This window comes from Canis lupus, chromosome X (genome assembly GCF_011100685.1).
Source record: "Canis lupus familiaris isolate Mischka breed German Shepherd chromosome X, alternate assembly UU_Cfam_GSD_1.0, whole genome shotgun sequence".
Taxonomy (NCBI): Eukaryota; Metazoa; Chordata; class Mammalia; order Carnivora; family Canidae; genus Canis; species Canis lupus.
Genome location: NC_049260.1, coordinates 5,713,413 through 5,729,711, shown reverse-complemented (window position 1 = coordinate 5,729,711; position 16,299 = coordinate 5,713,413). Strand labels below are relative to the sequence as shown.

Below are 16,299 nucleotides of genomic sequence, written 5' to 3'. Positions count from 1 at the left end.
ATGAAAGCCATCTCTGAATTTCCATTAACTTTTTTCTTTCTTTATACTGCCATCTCCATATCTTAATATCCTAAGCCGTTCACTTTCCCTGAATGAATGGCTAAATAATGGCAGTGTGATAACAGGAATATATCACTGTGATAAATATCCATTCTCTACAGATCATCTATATTGTCCTATGTGTGTAAAGGAAAATTAATTTATTTATATGTCATAAAAGACTGCTTTGATTAATGTTATTAGTGGCTAGGAATGGGATTCTGTTCCCTGAGATAAAAGAAGGATCTGTGATGTTAAACAGTATTCAATTGAAACTGGAGAGGGGAAAAACACTTAGTTTTCTTATCATTTAAATATTCATGTGTATGGTAACTGTTAGCGTTAAGAGAAAAATCATTTTGTGTTCAAAACAGAGGGAAAGAACAACTCAAAAATACATCCAACAGCATTAAAACATATTTACAACGAGTTTTATTTTGTGTGTGTGTGTGTGTATGTGTGTGTATATATATATATATATACATATATATATACACACATATATATATATTATCATCCATCAAAGAAAAATATAATTTATAGAAATATTCACTTCAATATATTGGTCTTTACAAGGCCCCTACAATTAATACTTTTAAAGTTGTTAGAGTTTTCCATGAAACTTCAACAGCAACCATAGACAGCTATGGAAGCAGAAAGAAAGGCTGGAAGGGAAGAGATTATACCCTATAAAAAGCACCAAAGCTCCCTGAAGGATCTTGGAAATAGATTAGCACCTCTCTTGAGGTGACAGGTGGGAGGTTGCTTCACTAAGCTAGAACCAGGCTTCTAAAAGACTAGTGAGAGAATTGGTAGAAAAAATTAATTTCTCCTCTGCTTCTCCCCAATATTGCTTCGGTGTGTATGTGTGGGGTGAGGCAGTCCTTGCCTGTCCCCTTTGCTACAAGAAAACTATTGCAATAGGCAGGCCACTGATATTCTTAGGAGAGGTGATCATATCAGGGCAGCACAGCATCCTTATTGGGTGAGAAATTGATGAAAGGGGGCTCCTTTGGTCTGGTCTGCCCTCCTTTTTATAAAAAAGATTTTATGTTTTGAGAGAGAGAGAACAGAGGGAGCATGAGAGGGAGAAGCAGACTCCCTGCTGAGTGAAGCGCCAGATGCAGGGGCTTCATCTCAGGACCCTGAGTCCATGACCTGCCCTCTTTTGGCATCTCCTCTTCTGCCCATACCCCTTCTAAATACCCAGCAGTGGTGAACCTCAACCTCAGGAGATGAAATTCAGATAAGAGCCTTAGAGAAAACCCTGACCAGAGGGTTGCCTGGTATTGCTGAGGGAAAAGAAGGGCCCACAGTGGTTCTGTACTGCAAGGGTCTTTTACCCTTGGGACTCAGGCCCTCTCCAGCACACACAGCAGCTGAGACTCCTAACTGAGGGCTTCTCAGCCTTAGTAGTAGTGACATTTGAGGCCATATCATTCGTTGTTGTAAGGGTTTTGGAACTGTCCTGTCCATTGTTGGATATTGAGCAGCACCCCTGGCCTCTACTCACTAGATGCCAGTAGCATCTCTTTTAACCCAGTTGTGACAACTAAAGATAGCTCCAGAAAATTGCCAAATGTGTCCTGGGGGTCAACATTGCCTCCAGGTGAGAATTCTGTCCTAGAATAGTGTATACTCACAGACTGAAGTAACTGAGATCCAAAGAGTACAGCCTCCAAGAAGAAGGCAAATAGAAAAACATAAAACCACTGCAGTAGAATTGCAAAGAGAGATGGCCCAAGAATATAAACATAATAAAAATACTCAATGAGATCGTTAAAGAGTGTACCAATATAAGCAGATAATAATTGTTACAGAAGTGAACCAAGTAGAAATACATAGTATGAAAACCATGAGTGTTAAAGTAGAGGATGCAGTATTAGACTGAATTGGGTTGAAAAACAATGGGTGAGCTGCAAGCTGTTTCTTCTTCTTCCTTTTTTTTTTTTTTTTTTTTTTTTTACACAGAGAGAGGCAGAGACACAGGCAGAGAGAGAAGCAGGCTCTATGCAGGGAGCCTGACGTGGGACTCGATCCTGGGACCCCAGGATCACGCCCTGGGCAGAAGGCAGGGGCTAAACCACTGAGCCACCCAGAGATCCCGCAAGCTAACTTTCAAGACTCCTTTATAACATGTTGGGAAAGGCTGAAAAGAAGAGAATTACAACAGAAGTGCCAAAGACGTGGTGAGTAGAAATAAAACTAGCAACAAACGGAAGACCCAGAAAGTGTAAGAAAAAGTGGAAAGTTAGCGTTGTTTGAAAAAAATAATGAAGAGAAGCTCCATTTTAAAGAAAAAGAAGAAGAAGGTGGTGGTTAAAGATACTTCATAGAAATGGTTCAGAGAGTTTTCAACATGATAAATAAGGAAAACATATACATAGGCATATATGAGTAAAAATTTTCAATGACGTAACAAAGGGAATTCCAAAAGTTCCAAGAAGAAAGTAGTAGACTTCTAAAGAGAACAAGAACCAAACCAACAACATAAATCTCAATATCACCACTAACTCTAAGAAGTGTTGCAGAATGGGCAGCCTGGGTGGGTCAGCGGTTTAGTGCTGCCTTCAGGCTGGTGTATGATCCTGGAGGCCTGGGATCGAGTCCCACGTCGGGCTCCCTGCATGGAGCCTGCTTCTTCCTCTGCCTGTGTCTCTGCCTTTCTCTCTCTGTGTCTCTCAAGAATAAATGAGTAAAATCTTAAAAAAAAAAAAAAAAAGTGTCCCAGACTGAATATTTGTGTGTTCCCCCAAATTTCATATGGTGAAGCCCTGACCTTCAGTGTAATGATATGTGGAAGTGGGGATTTGGGAAGGTAATCAGGTCATGAGAATGGAGCCCTCATGATGGGATTAGTACCCTTACAGGGAGAGACACAGGGAGCTTGCTCTGTCTCTGAGTGTACTCACCGAGGAAAGGAAGGCCATGTGAAGATAGGAAGAGAGCTCTCACCAGGACCCAAATTGGCTGTCACCTTGGTGTGGGTGGGACTTCTAGCCTCCAAAACTATAGGAAAATACATTTGTGTTGTTTAAGGCACCTAATCTATATAGTATTGTGGTATGGCAGCCTGAGCAGACTAACATAGAGTAATATTTTATCCTTATTTTCAACATAAACACTCTGTACCTAACCAAATTTTCAATTAAATGTGAGAATGTGTTGAAAATATTTTCAGGCATTCTGGTTTTCAAAAGTTTTGCTGGACAAAAATCCACTTTGAAAACAGTCTGAGAGGAATGGCTCAACTCCAGGAAAGGCTTCTACAAATGTAGAAGGGTGGTAATATATGTTAGGTACTTGATTGTTGTCTAGTGAGGCCAAGCTAAGAAAAGAAAAAGGCAAAGGGCATCTTAACTCAGAACTAAAATTTTGAACAGTACCAAACAGTGGACAACACAGTGAGGAGAGCCAAGGGATATGAGAACTTGCTTAAACACATGTCAAAATAGGGGAAAGATCTAGATATTAATTAGTTTAGAAACTCGATAGTAAATATGGATCTTAATAAAGAGTGACCATGAACAGAAGAAAAATAGAATGTGTTGCATTTATATCAGCCAGGGGAGAAAAAAAAATTATCAATCCAACAGAAAGCAGAAAAAGAAAATAAAAACTAAGATTAAATATAGCAAATGGAGATTTGACACAAGATAGTAAGAACAAATCAATATAAAAAATTTAGATATGCTACACTCAGCAGTTCAAAAAATGGAGGCTATAGGACTGGACTACAAAGTAAGATTTGACCATTTGTTGCCTGGAAGAGTCATGCTTAAATCAAAAGATAGAGAAAATGTGAAAATAAGAGTATGTCAATTATGAACCAATGATTACTGGTGTAATAGATGAAAATATAACAAAATAGATTCTAGGACATGAATATCATAAAGGACAAAGAAGGATCTACATTGTATAAGGAGCTTTACTATAAGAATATTCTATCATTGTAAACATGTATTCAGGGAGAAATAGATTTAGTAGAAATAGATTGTAGTTTGGAACTGCAACAGATTTCTCTAAGAAGTGGTTCAATCAAGCTGCCAAAAAGCACCATTGTAAAAAATCTGAATGATACAATTAATAAGCTTACATATTATACTTAGATAGAACTCTACAACCAACAAACAATAGATGTTATTTTTGCAAACTCACAGAGCAGGTACCAATATATACTTCTCATTTCTTTTACTTTTCTTATGGTATGGAACAGGACTTCTTATACTACATCATCTGCAGATGAAACAATTATTTATATACAAAACAACAGAATCAGTAGACAGACTATTATAATCAAAGCTCAGCAAGGTGGTGTGTGTTAGTTGTAAATGCATGCATTTACACTCAGGAGATGTGGAAGGAAGTCTCTATACCAGCAATTTGACTATATAATCCAGCATAAGATACCATTCACAACAGCAACAAAATCTGTCAAGTATCTGTATTCACAGTGTCTTATGGAGAAGACATAAAATTCCCATAAAGACAGAAGACAATATCCAAAGAGACATTCCTTTCCTAAAATAACAATTTTAATATTATAGAAATATCGATTCTCCTAATTAATCTTTAAATTCAATATTTTCGTTGGATTTATTTAGAAACTTGATGAACCTAATCTAAAATTTGTATCGAAGATCACATTTCCATGAAATGACAGAATATGACAAAAATACTAGAGAGGAAAGACTGCTTTAGCAGATATTAACACGTACACACTTACACAAAAGCCATAGTAATCAAAATAGTACAGTTCTATAACACCAAAACATAGACACCTAGGATACCATAGAAAGCCTCATTTGGGAACAGCATAAAAATATGTAGTGTTTAATCACAGTGAGTGTCGAAATAGTCTATGACCCAAATTTGTGCTCTTGAGTATATAACCCAAATAAATTCTCAGACCACTAGAAGACATGTCCAGACACTGGCCAAGAATTAGAGACATCGCTGGGGATGAGATGTGTAGGATGCAGAAAACGCATACTTCAGGGCATTATCCAACAGTCAGATGCCATCACTATATGTGAACACGGCATCATGAATAAATCCAAAAAGCACAACGTTGAGTGAAAAAAAGTGAGAAACAGAATGTAATTTATTGCACAGTTGTGCCCATTAGTCAACACATAACAACAAAATATAGCATGTAGGCATACATCTACGGCTAAAGCCAAGGATGGACATACTACACAAATATGTACAGCAAATGTTGGGATGGCTATTTCTGCAGGATGGGAGGAGGAATGAGGACAAAAGCGAACACGCACATACGTTAGAGAGAAACCCATGCATGCATGCATTTACAGCTAACACACCACTGTGAGTTGCCTTATGCAAGCAAATTATGATCTGCTATGATCTGTGCATTCCAAAATAAAACAAGAAAAGTAATGATCTTGGTTGTCTAACATTCAGTTTATTTAAAAGTCTTGTGACAACAAAAACTAGGTTCAAACTGCACTGGGGGAATGTCTCCAAGGGACCTATTTTGACAAAGCTAGCAGGCCCTGCAAAGTTAACATTCCAGCAATGTGTCCTAGGGGGTTTCCCCAGAAGAGTGTCCCTAGATTCATACAATATGAGAAAACTATCTGGGAGGAGATTTCCTATCTCTCAGAAGAATTGTAATTCCGGAGGTGCAAGAAAGGTTGCCAGCTTCATTTATTTTCACTATCTGTGCCTCTCGGTGGACAGAACAACTAGCAGAGATCTCCTGGGCTGGTGAATGCATCTTGCTTTGTTGACCTAGCAAGTTGCCTACCTTTCTCTCCTGAAAAATTCATTTACAGTTTGAACAGCTGGAACAGCTGGCTCATCTGTGCAAACCAAAGCACCTCCTGGCTTAGCTTAGACTGGACTGGCTGAAACAGAGAACCACAGAAACTGAAAGCTGGGCAGAAAAAGCAGTTCTTTCCACACTGTGGGGACAAAAGGTGGAGAGATTTAGAAAGGCCAAGGTTTGGAGAAAGTCCAAGCTCTCTGTCTTCTCGGAACTCTTTCACAGTCCTGGGGAAAAACCCGTACATTAATAACATGGGGCTTGCCAATGTCCTAAGGTTAAACTCATATTTTCAAGGGACAATAATTGTAGGATCAAGCACATGAGAATTAAAATTGGGCATGGTAATTATTTTTCCCTTCCTAGTTGCATAGAAAGGTCAATTCTGGCCAGAGAAATTCAAAGGCGGTGGAATGTAGCACATTTTATAAAGAAACTTTGGAGTTGCCCTGAAGGGAGTACTCCATTGAGAGAATAAAGAGCAGCTGTCTTTGGAAATAGATTTATCCCCCAATATAGGACTGACATGAGTCAAAATTATAAATAATGCCAGCACTGGGTGTGTTGTCCGCTGCATTCAGCTTCCCCTTTGTTTCCATGTCTCTTAAGCCCTACTTGGATTTATTGACTGCCCAGGATCCTGGTGTGTGGTCTCTCAAGATGCCCTGCATGGTTTCTGTATACCCATTCCCCGGTATCCAATCAAGATCCCCTTCTTAGGGCTTCTGTGGAATCCTCCAGGCCATAGAGCAAATGGGGTTTTGGTTTTATCTGAAAGGAAAACTGGAGTTCTAAATACTATTGCATGTTAACAAAAACAGTCTGCTGCTAAAACATTAGCAATCAGAGGTATCAGTTACTTTTTCAGAATATAGGTGTGTTTAATAGTGGTGGCTGAATGTTTTAAAATACTTGCCCTCCTATCCCAGTGTGAGCTCATTTAACATCCTTCAGTAAGTCATTTAGCAGCTTTGAGACTCAGTGTCCTAACTTTAAAATACTGGCAGTGACAGCATTCACCACATCTCAATGATGTAGGATGCCTAATGGTGGTCCGGGTGGCTGGCGATGGGAATGGTTCTTCCCAGTGCAAGAGCTACAGCCATGTCTATAGAAGAGAAGATTATGCGTAGCCTAGAAGGCCACAGCAGGAGTTCCAGAGAACTAAGTGCAGTGATACAACAGGCCAAATGTCCGTCTTCTGTTTATTGTCACCATGCAGTAGCAATTCTATACAATGTCAGTGAGAAAATATTCCACCTCTTGGAGTGGTTCCAGACACTCTACCTTCACAATCACTGCTGGGAGGTTTAATGCTCTGTACAGGCATAAGAGGATTCCTTGTTCTTAAATCTTAAGCATTTGTGAAGACAGGGTTTGACCCAATGGAATGACAAATACCTAGATCTTGTAGAAATTTGATCACTCCACATTCTTGCTGCCCATTCATATTTTATGTGAGGTCAGATGCTTCTAGGCCTCTGAGGTATTGACCAAATGGTAAAATCACCAGAGTCACTCCTTAAGATTTGCACTCTCTCTCTCTCTCTTTTTTTTACCTGCAAGTATTTTATCCTCAACAATATGATATGCTTGCTTATATAACCAGTAACTTATAATGATTGTCAGATTATTGCCTTGTAACATGGATCTGCATATTGGTTTTTCCCTATACAAGCTAGTTGTTGATCTTTCTTTATTTTAGCTCTTGGCCATTTTGGAGATTAAATGAACTATTTCCAGTTGAGGAAGGGATAACAATACACCTAAAATTTATTTAATTTGAAAAATAATTTTAGTTAACATAGGGAAAAGTTTGCCAATGAAAGAAGTATCTGTAAATTCAAAGATATATTTATTTGCTGTCAAATTTTAGACACTGTGTTTGGGATTTATTTTAATGTTCTTTTTTGGTGAGAGGATTGGGGAGTTTTAGTTTATAAAACCTTATACATTAAGCCCTGATGTCCATGACTACCAATCTTTCTAGAGGTCAAATTTGCATGTGAACTTTCCTGACTACTTATTTTCAATACCGTTTTGAGTTTTCAGTAGAGACATATTTTATCTTAAATGTATGTCAGAAAGATTCAAAATCATTTGAGAGTCTAGCTCTACAGCTTCTCCACTGGGTTTACTATAAATATGAGCAGAATAAAACACAGTAGAAAAATCCTGATAAACTCTCTTCTTTTGTTCCATTTCCAGTGAGAACAATTATTCCATAGACTCAACGGTTTAAAAACTGCTTGGACATTATCAATTGCTCAGCTGGGAGAGCTCACCCTGCAAGGGTAAGTTACTTTGATAACGTGAAGAAGACAGTCTCACACCTTTAGAAAGAGAAATAGACATGGGTTATATAATGGGGCATAATTTGGACTATGAAAGATGTGCTGAATGCTAAATGCTTTAGCTGTGTTGAGGGCACCTTGGAAGATCAGGTAAGCAATTATGTCTCATTATCTTTTAGACAAATAGTAAAAAGTAGAATTTCAGTATTCTAAATTCTCATCATAGTTGATGCCAAAACCATTGAGAACCCAAGAATAGTGGCATAGATTTCCCAACAATCTTGCCATAAGCTGTTGAATGGGGCTCCAGTCTTAGGGCAACTTTCTCCCTAGTGATGTTTATGTTGTATTGTTTGAGAGAGATGCTATTTAAAACATTGCCTACAAGGAACCCAGATGTGCATGGTCCCAGCTGGACAGACTGATGGGAACAGTGATGGGAGCCATATGGGTTGGCTGTGAGCAGAGACTCCTGAATCATTTCCCTGTTCAATGATGGCAGTGGTACTTGATTTCTTCCCTTTCCTTGAGTAATGAATAGAGAAGGAAAACACACACGTTGCCCAAAAGCATATGACCTACTTAAATAATTAGACTTGCCTGTGTTTTCTATTTGGGACACTGTCAGTTTTGACCGTGAGTATTGGTAATGTGGAGTTAAAGTGAACTAGTTGTAAACAGTGGATGCTTTTCTCAGTGAGAGCATGTGTTAGGATCTGCGGTGTCACAGTTAACTGGAGACTCTCCCTTATAGAGTTAAGTGGCCACTTTATGAGGGGGGTGGGCATCAGAAGACAGAAAAAAGCTTGAGTTAGCTTGAGCAGTGTGCTCCCTGGGACCGGGAGAGATGTGTGTGCCAGAGTTTGCCGCCTGTGGCAATTGGAGGTGGTATAGGTGGGGGTCCACTGAGTCACAGATTATGTTTCTCATGGATGGGCATTGTTCAGGAACCCCTCAGGCAGCACTGAACAGTTCTGGGGGAGGCAAATTGAAAAGACCCTGAGGTCTTTAGAACAACTTGTTAAACCAATGAAAATCTGCCCCAAATAAATAGTTTTAGGGCTGCAGTAGCTTGTTTTTATAGACATGTGCCTTGCCTCAGCAATCTCCTATAGCAACAGTTAATTCTATTTCCAAGTAAATTCATTCCCCAGAACATTTCTGTAAGTGTGTTGCTGAGCACACTTATTACCCAGCAGTTTGCTTACCTAGAAAATGCCTTCTCACTCACCCTTGAGGAGAGTGCTGGCAACATAAATAACCCTCTTGGAAGCATTCATGCTTTCTGAGTTTAGATGATTGAAGTGTAAGGGACCAGCACAGCTGCGACAATCAATACCAGAAAAAAAAAAGACTTTAATGATATCTCCTAGCTTCTTTCCCTCCTCCCATTAAAAAATTTTTCTCTTGTGGTTTTTCGGTTGCATTTTTATTAACTATATTTTATCCAAAACAAAAAAATTTACATGTAAAAAAATTAAAAAGCAAAATAAGACATTCAAAAGTAACCTAGAGCCACCCTCCCCAGAAATTGTTAGCACACTTAAAAGTGTTTTTTTGAAATTATAAATGTACGTACAAGCAGAAATATATGTATATGTATGTTGTTTTCCTGCAAATGGGGCATATCAAATGGACTCTTGTGTGAACAACCCCCATTTGTGAATATTCTGGTTTTGATGCATGTCGCTCTGAGACAGAGCATGGTGATTTTTCCATATTTTTTCCAAAAGTATACTGATTTTCACTTTGACCAATAGAGTACAAGAAAACCTATTAATTCACAAAGTGCCAACTGTGTGTGCAGCTGTACATATTAATATTAGCAACTCTGGACTTTAAAAAGTGAAATTTTTTTTTTTATTTTTTTATTTTTTATTTATTTATGATAGGCACACAGTGAGAGAGAGAGAGGCAGAGACACAGGCAGAGGGAGAAGCAGGCTCCATGCACCGGGAGCCCGATGTGGGATTCGATCCCGGGTCTCCAGGATCGCGCCCTGGGCCAAAGGCAGGCGCCAAACCGCTGCACCACCCAGGGATCCCTGAAATTCTGTTTTTAAGGGACATTTCTTTAATCAGAATTATACAATCATTTCATGATTGCCATTGCTGTTTTTTTTTGTGATCTGCCTGTCCATGTCTTTTGCTTAATGCTTTTAATTGAGTTGTTGAATTTTTAAAATTGGTTTGAAATCTTTATATAGTAAGAAAATTAATCTAGTTTCTTTTTTTATCATTACATAGATTTTCTCCATGTTTCTTCATGAAGTAGGATACTGGCACGTGTGTGTGTGTGTGTGTGTGTGTGTGTGTGTGGTTCCTTGTTTGACATATTGGGGAGGGATACCTATATCCTGCCTTAAAGAGGGAATTTTCATGAGGAATGGTAGGTGACTTTCATCCATTGCTCTTTCAGTCCCCATAAAAAAAATGGCCTTTGTTGAAATGGTTAATGATTCAATAGCTTTCCTTCAGCTACTTCTTTCCTTGGGGGATGATGCTTTAGTGGATAAAATTGCATCTGATTCCTACAAATATTTTGCTTGTGGTTTTTGTTTGCATTAACAAGTAGGATTATTTTTTTCTTCATTTTATACTTGTGCCAGTTGGATTAGAAATTTTTACCAATATCAATGCAGGCTTTTCAAAATTAGGGAGATTCTTATCTTTCTATATCGTGTCCCAATTTAAAGAGTTTAATCATCATATTTAATAAGTGGAGTTCCATAGGATCAACCCACAACTTACCTTTAGCTTTATTCTTCCATTTTACTAGGTTTATTCTTTCCTTTCCACTGGATGAAATGCTAGGCAAGACTAAAAGCTTTTTTGTTTATTCTTGGATAACACTAGTACCATTTTTAATATTAATTATTAATTTCTGGATAATGCTATGATTGATAGTACTTATTGTTAATTAGTAAGTTAATGATTAATGTTAATTAAGTATTAATATGAATACTGCTATCATACTTAAATTCTTATGTGTTTACATTTCAACAATGCTGTGACTTTACCTACATTGGACCAAGAGAAAATACTTTTCTGTGATTCCAACCTACCCCTTAGTTGTTACGACCACTTTCTACCTTGTATACTTTCATTAATGTCAAGAGTTAAATAATCATTCTACCTTCTCTCTACGGAAACTAGAAAATACCTTTATCATTTTTAATTCTATCCCCCACCACAGGACACTTCATGTACTTCATCATCCTAATTTGGAATTTGTCTTTCTCTATTTTAAGAATTCAGTAATAACATTTATACTTCTCAACTATATCATGAGTCATGTAATTTTAATTGTAAATTTTTTGGTTTGATTGTGCACCACTGCTGCTTCTGTGTTCCTTTTCTCCCTATTATCGCGTCTATAGTCTTTATAGGTTTTTGGAGAAGTTGCTTGATTTTCTTTTCTTTAGCAATGACACATGGTTGGATTGAGTCCTGGGATAAAGTTTTTTCCTTCTTTTTCATCCCCACCAAAAAAGATAAGTTACCCAGGTGTAGAAGGCATTTAGAATTAGAATAAAACCTTAAAAACAAACCAGCTACAGCTATCATGACTGACCCTTACAAATCAAATAAACCTCTCGTAGCAGCAGAACTGTCAATCTAATTCAAACAAGCATTTAAAAGCAAAAATGATCCCTGCCAACAAGAGCACACATTTTCAGACAGTAAGAATTCTGTTTCAACTTTGTATTTTGGAATAGAGTTCATTAAGTCTTAAATTCCAAGAAGTCATTATGTGCACAGTATAGCTAAATCTTAAATTGTTTCTTCACTTGAATATAAGAATGTAACTTTAAAACCTAATCTTTTGTTTGGATTGTAGTATTTAAAATTTTTGATTGGCTTGCCAACCTTCAAATAATAATTTTTTACATTTAAAAATACAGAGTTTTAGCTTTTCTTGAAAAACTGAAAAATCTGGTGACACTGGTCTTGTACATGCATTCCATATCATCTTGCTGACAGTAAGTAAAATACCCACTGCAGTGATCATTGAATTTATCCCCTGGTGGTTCTTCACACTGTGCACTGCCTGTAAGCATTTGAGCCTGTGATACCTGATTATGCATAAGAAGGGTGGGTGCTCCCGCTGCCCGTGTGCTCTCCTGCAGCCTGAGAGCATACAGAGCAAACTGGGTCCCCAACGTCACCCCTGTGATTTCTATTCTGAAAGGCTCTGCTACCCTTCACTTTTCCCCTTTCTTTCTTCTTCCTTCATAAATATGTAGCTATTTTAATACTTCTCCAAACACATGCTGATTTTTTATTAACACACATGGCAGTTAATGAAAATTCCTTTCTCCCAGTTCTTCAGACAAAAATCACAGAGTCAATCTTGATTGGCCTCATTGACATTTAAGCAAAGATTTGAAGGAGCCTGCCCCCACCCCCATACCTGCAGAACACCAGCAGGAAGGAAGTTTCATAATGCCCTCAGGCAGGTGATATGCATGCTGTGTTTGAGGAACAATAAGACATCCAGTGTAGTTGGGCTTGAGTGAGAAATAACCTCAAAGCCAAGGAGGTTTGTTGACTGAGTCACACTGTAATGCTGTTCCCTGTAATCATATTTGTTGTATTTCTTTACATAATTACTTGATACCTACTCCCCCCACACCAACTACTTTTAATTGCATTACAGGACTTCTCTTCAGTATATTGTCTTTTGTGGTGCAAAAAATAGCGTTCAGGCCCTGAAGACGTCCATTGTAACACGTTTGGATTTTTTGCCCCATATGAAACTTATGTTGTTGAATCAGTTCTGGATGGTGCACGATGGTTTTTTCATGTTAAATATTTCTCTTTTCTTGGCGTGAATTATGCAATATCTTAGGTAATGTTGATGTGGTTTTTGGAAATATTTCTGGTGAGGTTTGGTGGAATCCAGAACTGATAGCCAAGAAAGAATTCTTGAGATGTCTTTGGTGCAAAATGGTGGTTGTATTAAAGCACAGGGGTAGGACCCGTGGGCAGAAGGACCTGCTGCCCTGGGACTGTGAGGAGTGGCTGATTATATACTTGGGAGTCGGGTTAGGAAAAGAGGTTTCAAAAGAATTTTCATATGCTAAAGAGGACCTACAGGATACTGGAGGCCTTGCCATTGTCAAGTTAAGGTGGTTTTTCCCCTCTAGTGAGGCATTAACATTAAGATAGTTGGGAGAACATTATACTTTGCCCGCTTCAAGTATCTGTCAATGGGCTGCAGGTTATGAGGATTTTGAATTGTATCTATATTTCCTTCTGGAAGCTAGGTTATTGATAAAAAAAGACGCTTGTAAACTGAGGGAGACTTTTGTCTTGCAGGATTTTGATCTCTATAAGTTAACTATTTGTTTTTCCTTCCCTTAGCTTTAGGGCAGCCAAGAGTGCCACCTGGCCGGGGTGGGGGTGGGGGAGTTGCTGTGTAAGTTTGTGCTTTGTCTTCAGCTAGCCTTTTGCTCCCTCATCATCCTAAAGATATCTTAAAAAAAAAAAAAAAAAAAAAAGATGTCTTAGATGCATCTGGTCCAGTGTGTCATTCAAAACCACTGTTTCTTCATTGATTTTTTTGTTTGGCCGATCTGTCTATTGATGTAAGTTGGGTGTTAAAGTCCCCTACTGTATTGTATTACTATCAATTACATCCTTTTTGTTGTTATAAATGCGTCTATGTATTTGGGTGCACCAATGTTGGGTACATAAATATTTACAATTGTTATATCCTCTTGTTGGATTATTACCTTTAAGATCATGTAGTGTCCTACTTTGTCTCTTGTTACAGTGTTTGTAAAAAACTTATTTATTTGACAAAGAGAGAGAATGATCTCACAAGCAGGGAGAGGGTGAGAGGCAGAGGGAGAAGGAGACTTCCCACTGAGCAAGGAGTCCGATATGGGGCCAGATCCCAGGACCCCAGGATCAAGACCTCAGCTGAAGGTAGACATTTAACTGACTGAGCCACTTAGGTGCCCATTATAGTCTTTGTTTTAAAGTCTTTTTGCTCGCTATAAGTATTGCTATCCTGACTTTCTTCTGATATACATTTGGGTGATAAATGTTATCTCCATCCCCTCACTGTCAATCTGCAGATGGCTTTAGGTCTGAAGGAGTCTCTGGTAGGCAGCATAGAGAAGGATCTTGTTTTTTTTCATCCATTTTGTCACCCTATGTCTTTTGATTGGAGTGTTTAGTCCATTTACATTCAAAGTAGTTTTTGATAGGTATGTAATTATTGCCATTTTGTCACTCATTTCATGGTTGTTTTTGTAGTTCTCTGATCCTTTCTTTTCTTGCCCTCCTCTTGTATTTAGTTGGCTTTCTTTAGTAATAGGTTCCTTTCAGAGAATCCATATTTAATTGACTCTTTTTAGTGTGTTAATTTGAAGTGTCAATTTTCCTCTGCCTCTTGGAGATTGTGGTTTTTTTTTTTTAATCTTTTTTAATCTTTTATTCTTATTTTATTGCCATAGATTTGTGTGGTTCTGTGTGGATGACTTTGTCCTATTATTCATATAGTTGGGAATTTTATCATTTTATGTTAGCTCTTTGGAGAATTATGTGGAAAGAGGAAGAGAGAGCCAGGGTGGGGCAGTTGGGCTTTTGAGTTTCTTCCTCAGAACATTTCCTTCCAACAAGTTTCCCTGAAGCATGGCTCTGTGGACACAGAAAGCAGAAAGTTGCTCTCATTCTTGCATGCAAACTCTTATGTCACAGGTAATTGAGTATTTGTTTGTCTTCAGCTGACCAAAGGCTGCCATGGCAGAGCTGTTACCATCCTTATTCCTCTATCTTGCCATGTTGGCAGCTGCCTCCTGCACAGATGGGATGGCTTGTTTATTGCTACATCCCTGGCTACTCTGTGGTGTATGATGTGTCTTTACAAACAATCTAAACAGTATATTCGAATCTAAAATGGTGAAATATGGAGATCAAAGCATTGAGAAATAAATGCACATTTGAAAGAACCATCTGAACTGAAATATTTAAGCGATCTCATTCTCCTCTTAAGTTCTGCCATATGGTTAGACTCAACTAACTATTCCTTGATAACTCATTCACTCAAAAAGAAAATATAAAAGGGGGAAAAGCTCTTTTCCTAATAGGGATTATAGACAAACTATCCCTGGTAGGTATTGTTGACAAAATAAAAATTAACTCTTCTCATTGACCTTCTACTTCTAATCCCAAGTTGACTGAGTTTCACATCTTTACTATTCCTCCCTGTGGTGGATGTGCTTGCCAACATGTGCAAGAGAATTCTAAGACTTCTCTGTAGGAGGAGTTTGGCAAGCAATAAGGTTATTTCAAGGGAAAATGGAGAAAATAAAGGTGATATTTGAAGATAGAAACAGTAGAAACATTCAGAAATGTGGCTTTCCTGGAGCTGCAGATTTGGGGAGATATTGGAGCACTATGACTGTTTCAAGCCATCCTTGGCATGATTGTGGTCTAACAGAGAAACATGTTAGAAATAATTCCTCCCTTTGTATTTAAAGGATAGGAGAGATGCATGAGTAGGAAAGCAGTTCACAAATCCAGAATTACCACTAGAGTAATTCCACGTATCACCATTGTAGGGGTTACTAATACCCAGTGAGCCTGAGTTTCTGGGATCTCCTCTTTGTCCACAATGATAAAAAACAACAACAACAACAAAATGAGCTACAGTGAAATATCCCAAAACAAGGTAATTGCAGAGAGATGGGGAAATGCCAAAGGTCTGGAAAACCTACAAATTTGTAAATAGTCTGTGGATAATTGTACATTGCCTCCATCTGCGATAATACTTTGAAAGCTGTAAACCAGTAGCAACATTAATTACAATAACCAGTAATTATTAATAGTGGCTGTATGGCTTTTAAATTTCTGCTGTTTAAATTTGGTGGTTCTGAAATGCATACTTGTTTGTATAGAGATTTGACCCATGTCAAATAACCTTCAGGAATGTATAATTGTAGCTCTCCACCAATTACACTTATACTGATCACTGATCAGCAGATGGTCAGTTTGAATTTTCTGGAGCTCCTCTGCCTAGGATCCTTGTCCTTTTCGTGTCATCTGAACCGATAACTCCACCTTCACCTTTGCACCCATCTTTGCCTGGCTTTTTCCTGGAGTCTCTTAGCATAAGCCTCACCTATAAAGTTACTTTTCCTCCAGAAACAGAGCAGGAAAGACTAGG

General features: G+C 38.2%; 1 long non-coding RNA gene across 1 annotated transcript in view; it reads left to right on the top strand.

The window, feature by feature from the left end:
* The first annotated feature begins 2,021 nt into the window (after positions 1-2,021).
* LOC102153595 overlaps positions 2,022-16,299 on the top strand; it is an 80,179-nt gene continuing 65,901 nt past the window's right edge. The window contains exons 1-2 of the long non-coding RNA XR_005386105.1: positions 2,022-2,228; positions 8,036-8,121. This is a non-coding gene — a long non-coding RNA (uncharacterized LOC102153595). The remainder of the gene's footprint in view (positions 2,229-8,035; positions 8,122-16,299) is intronic.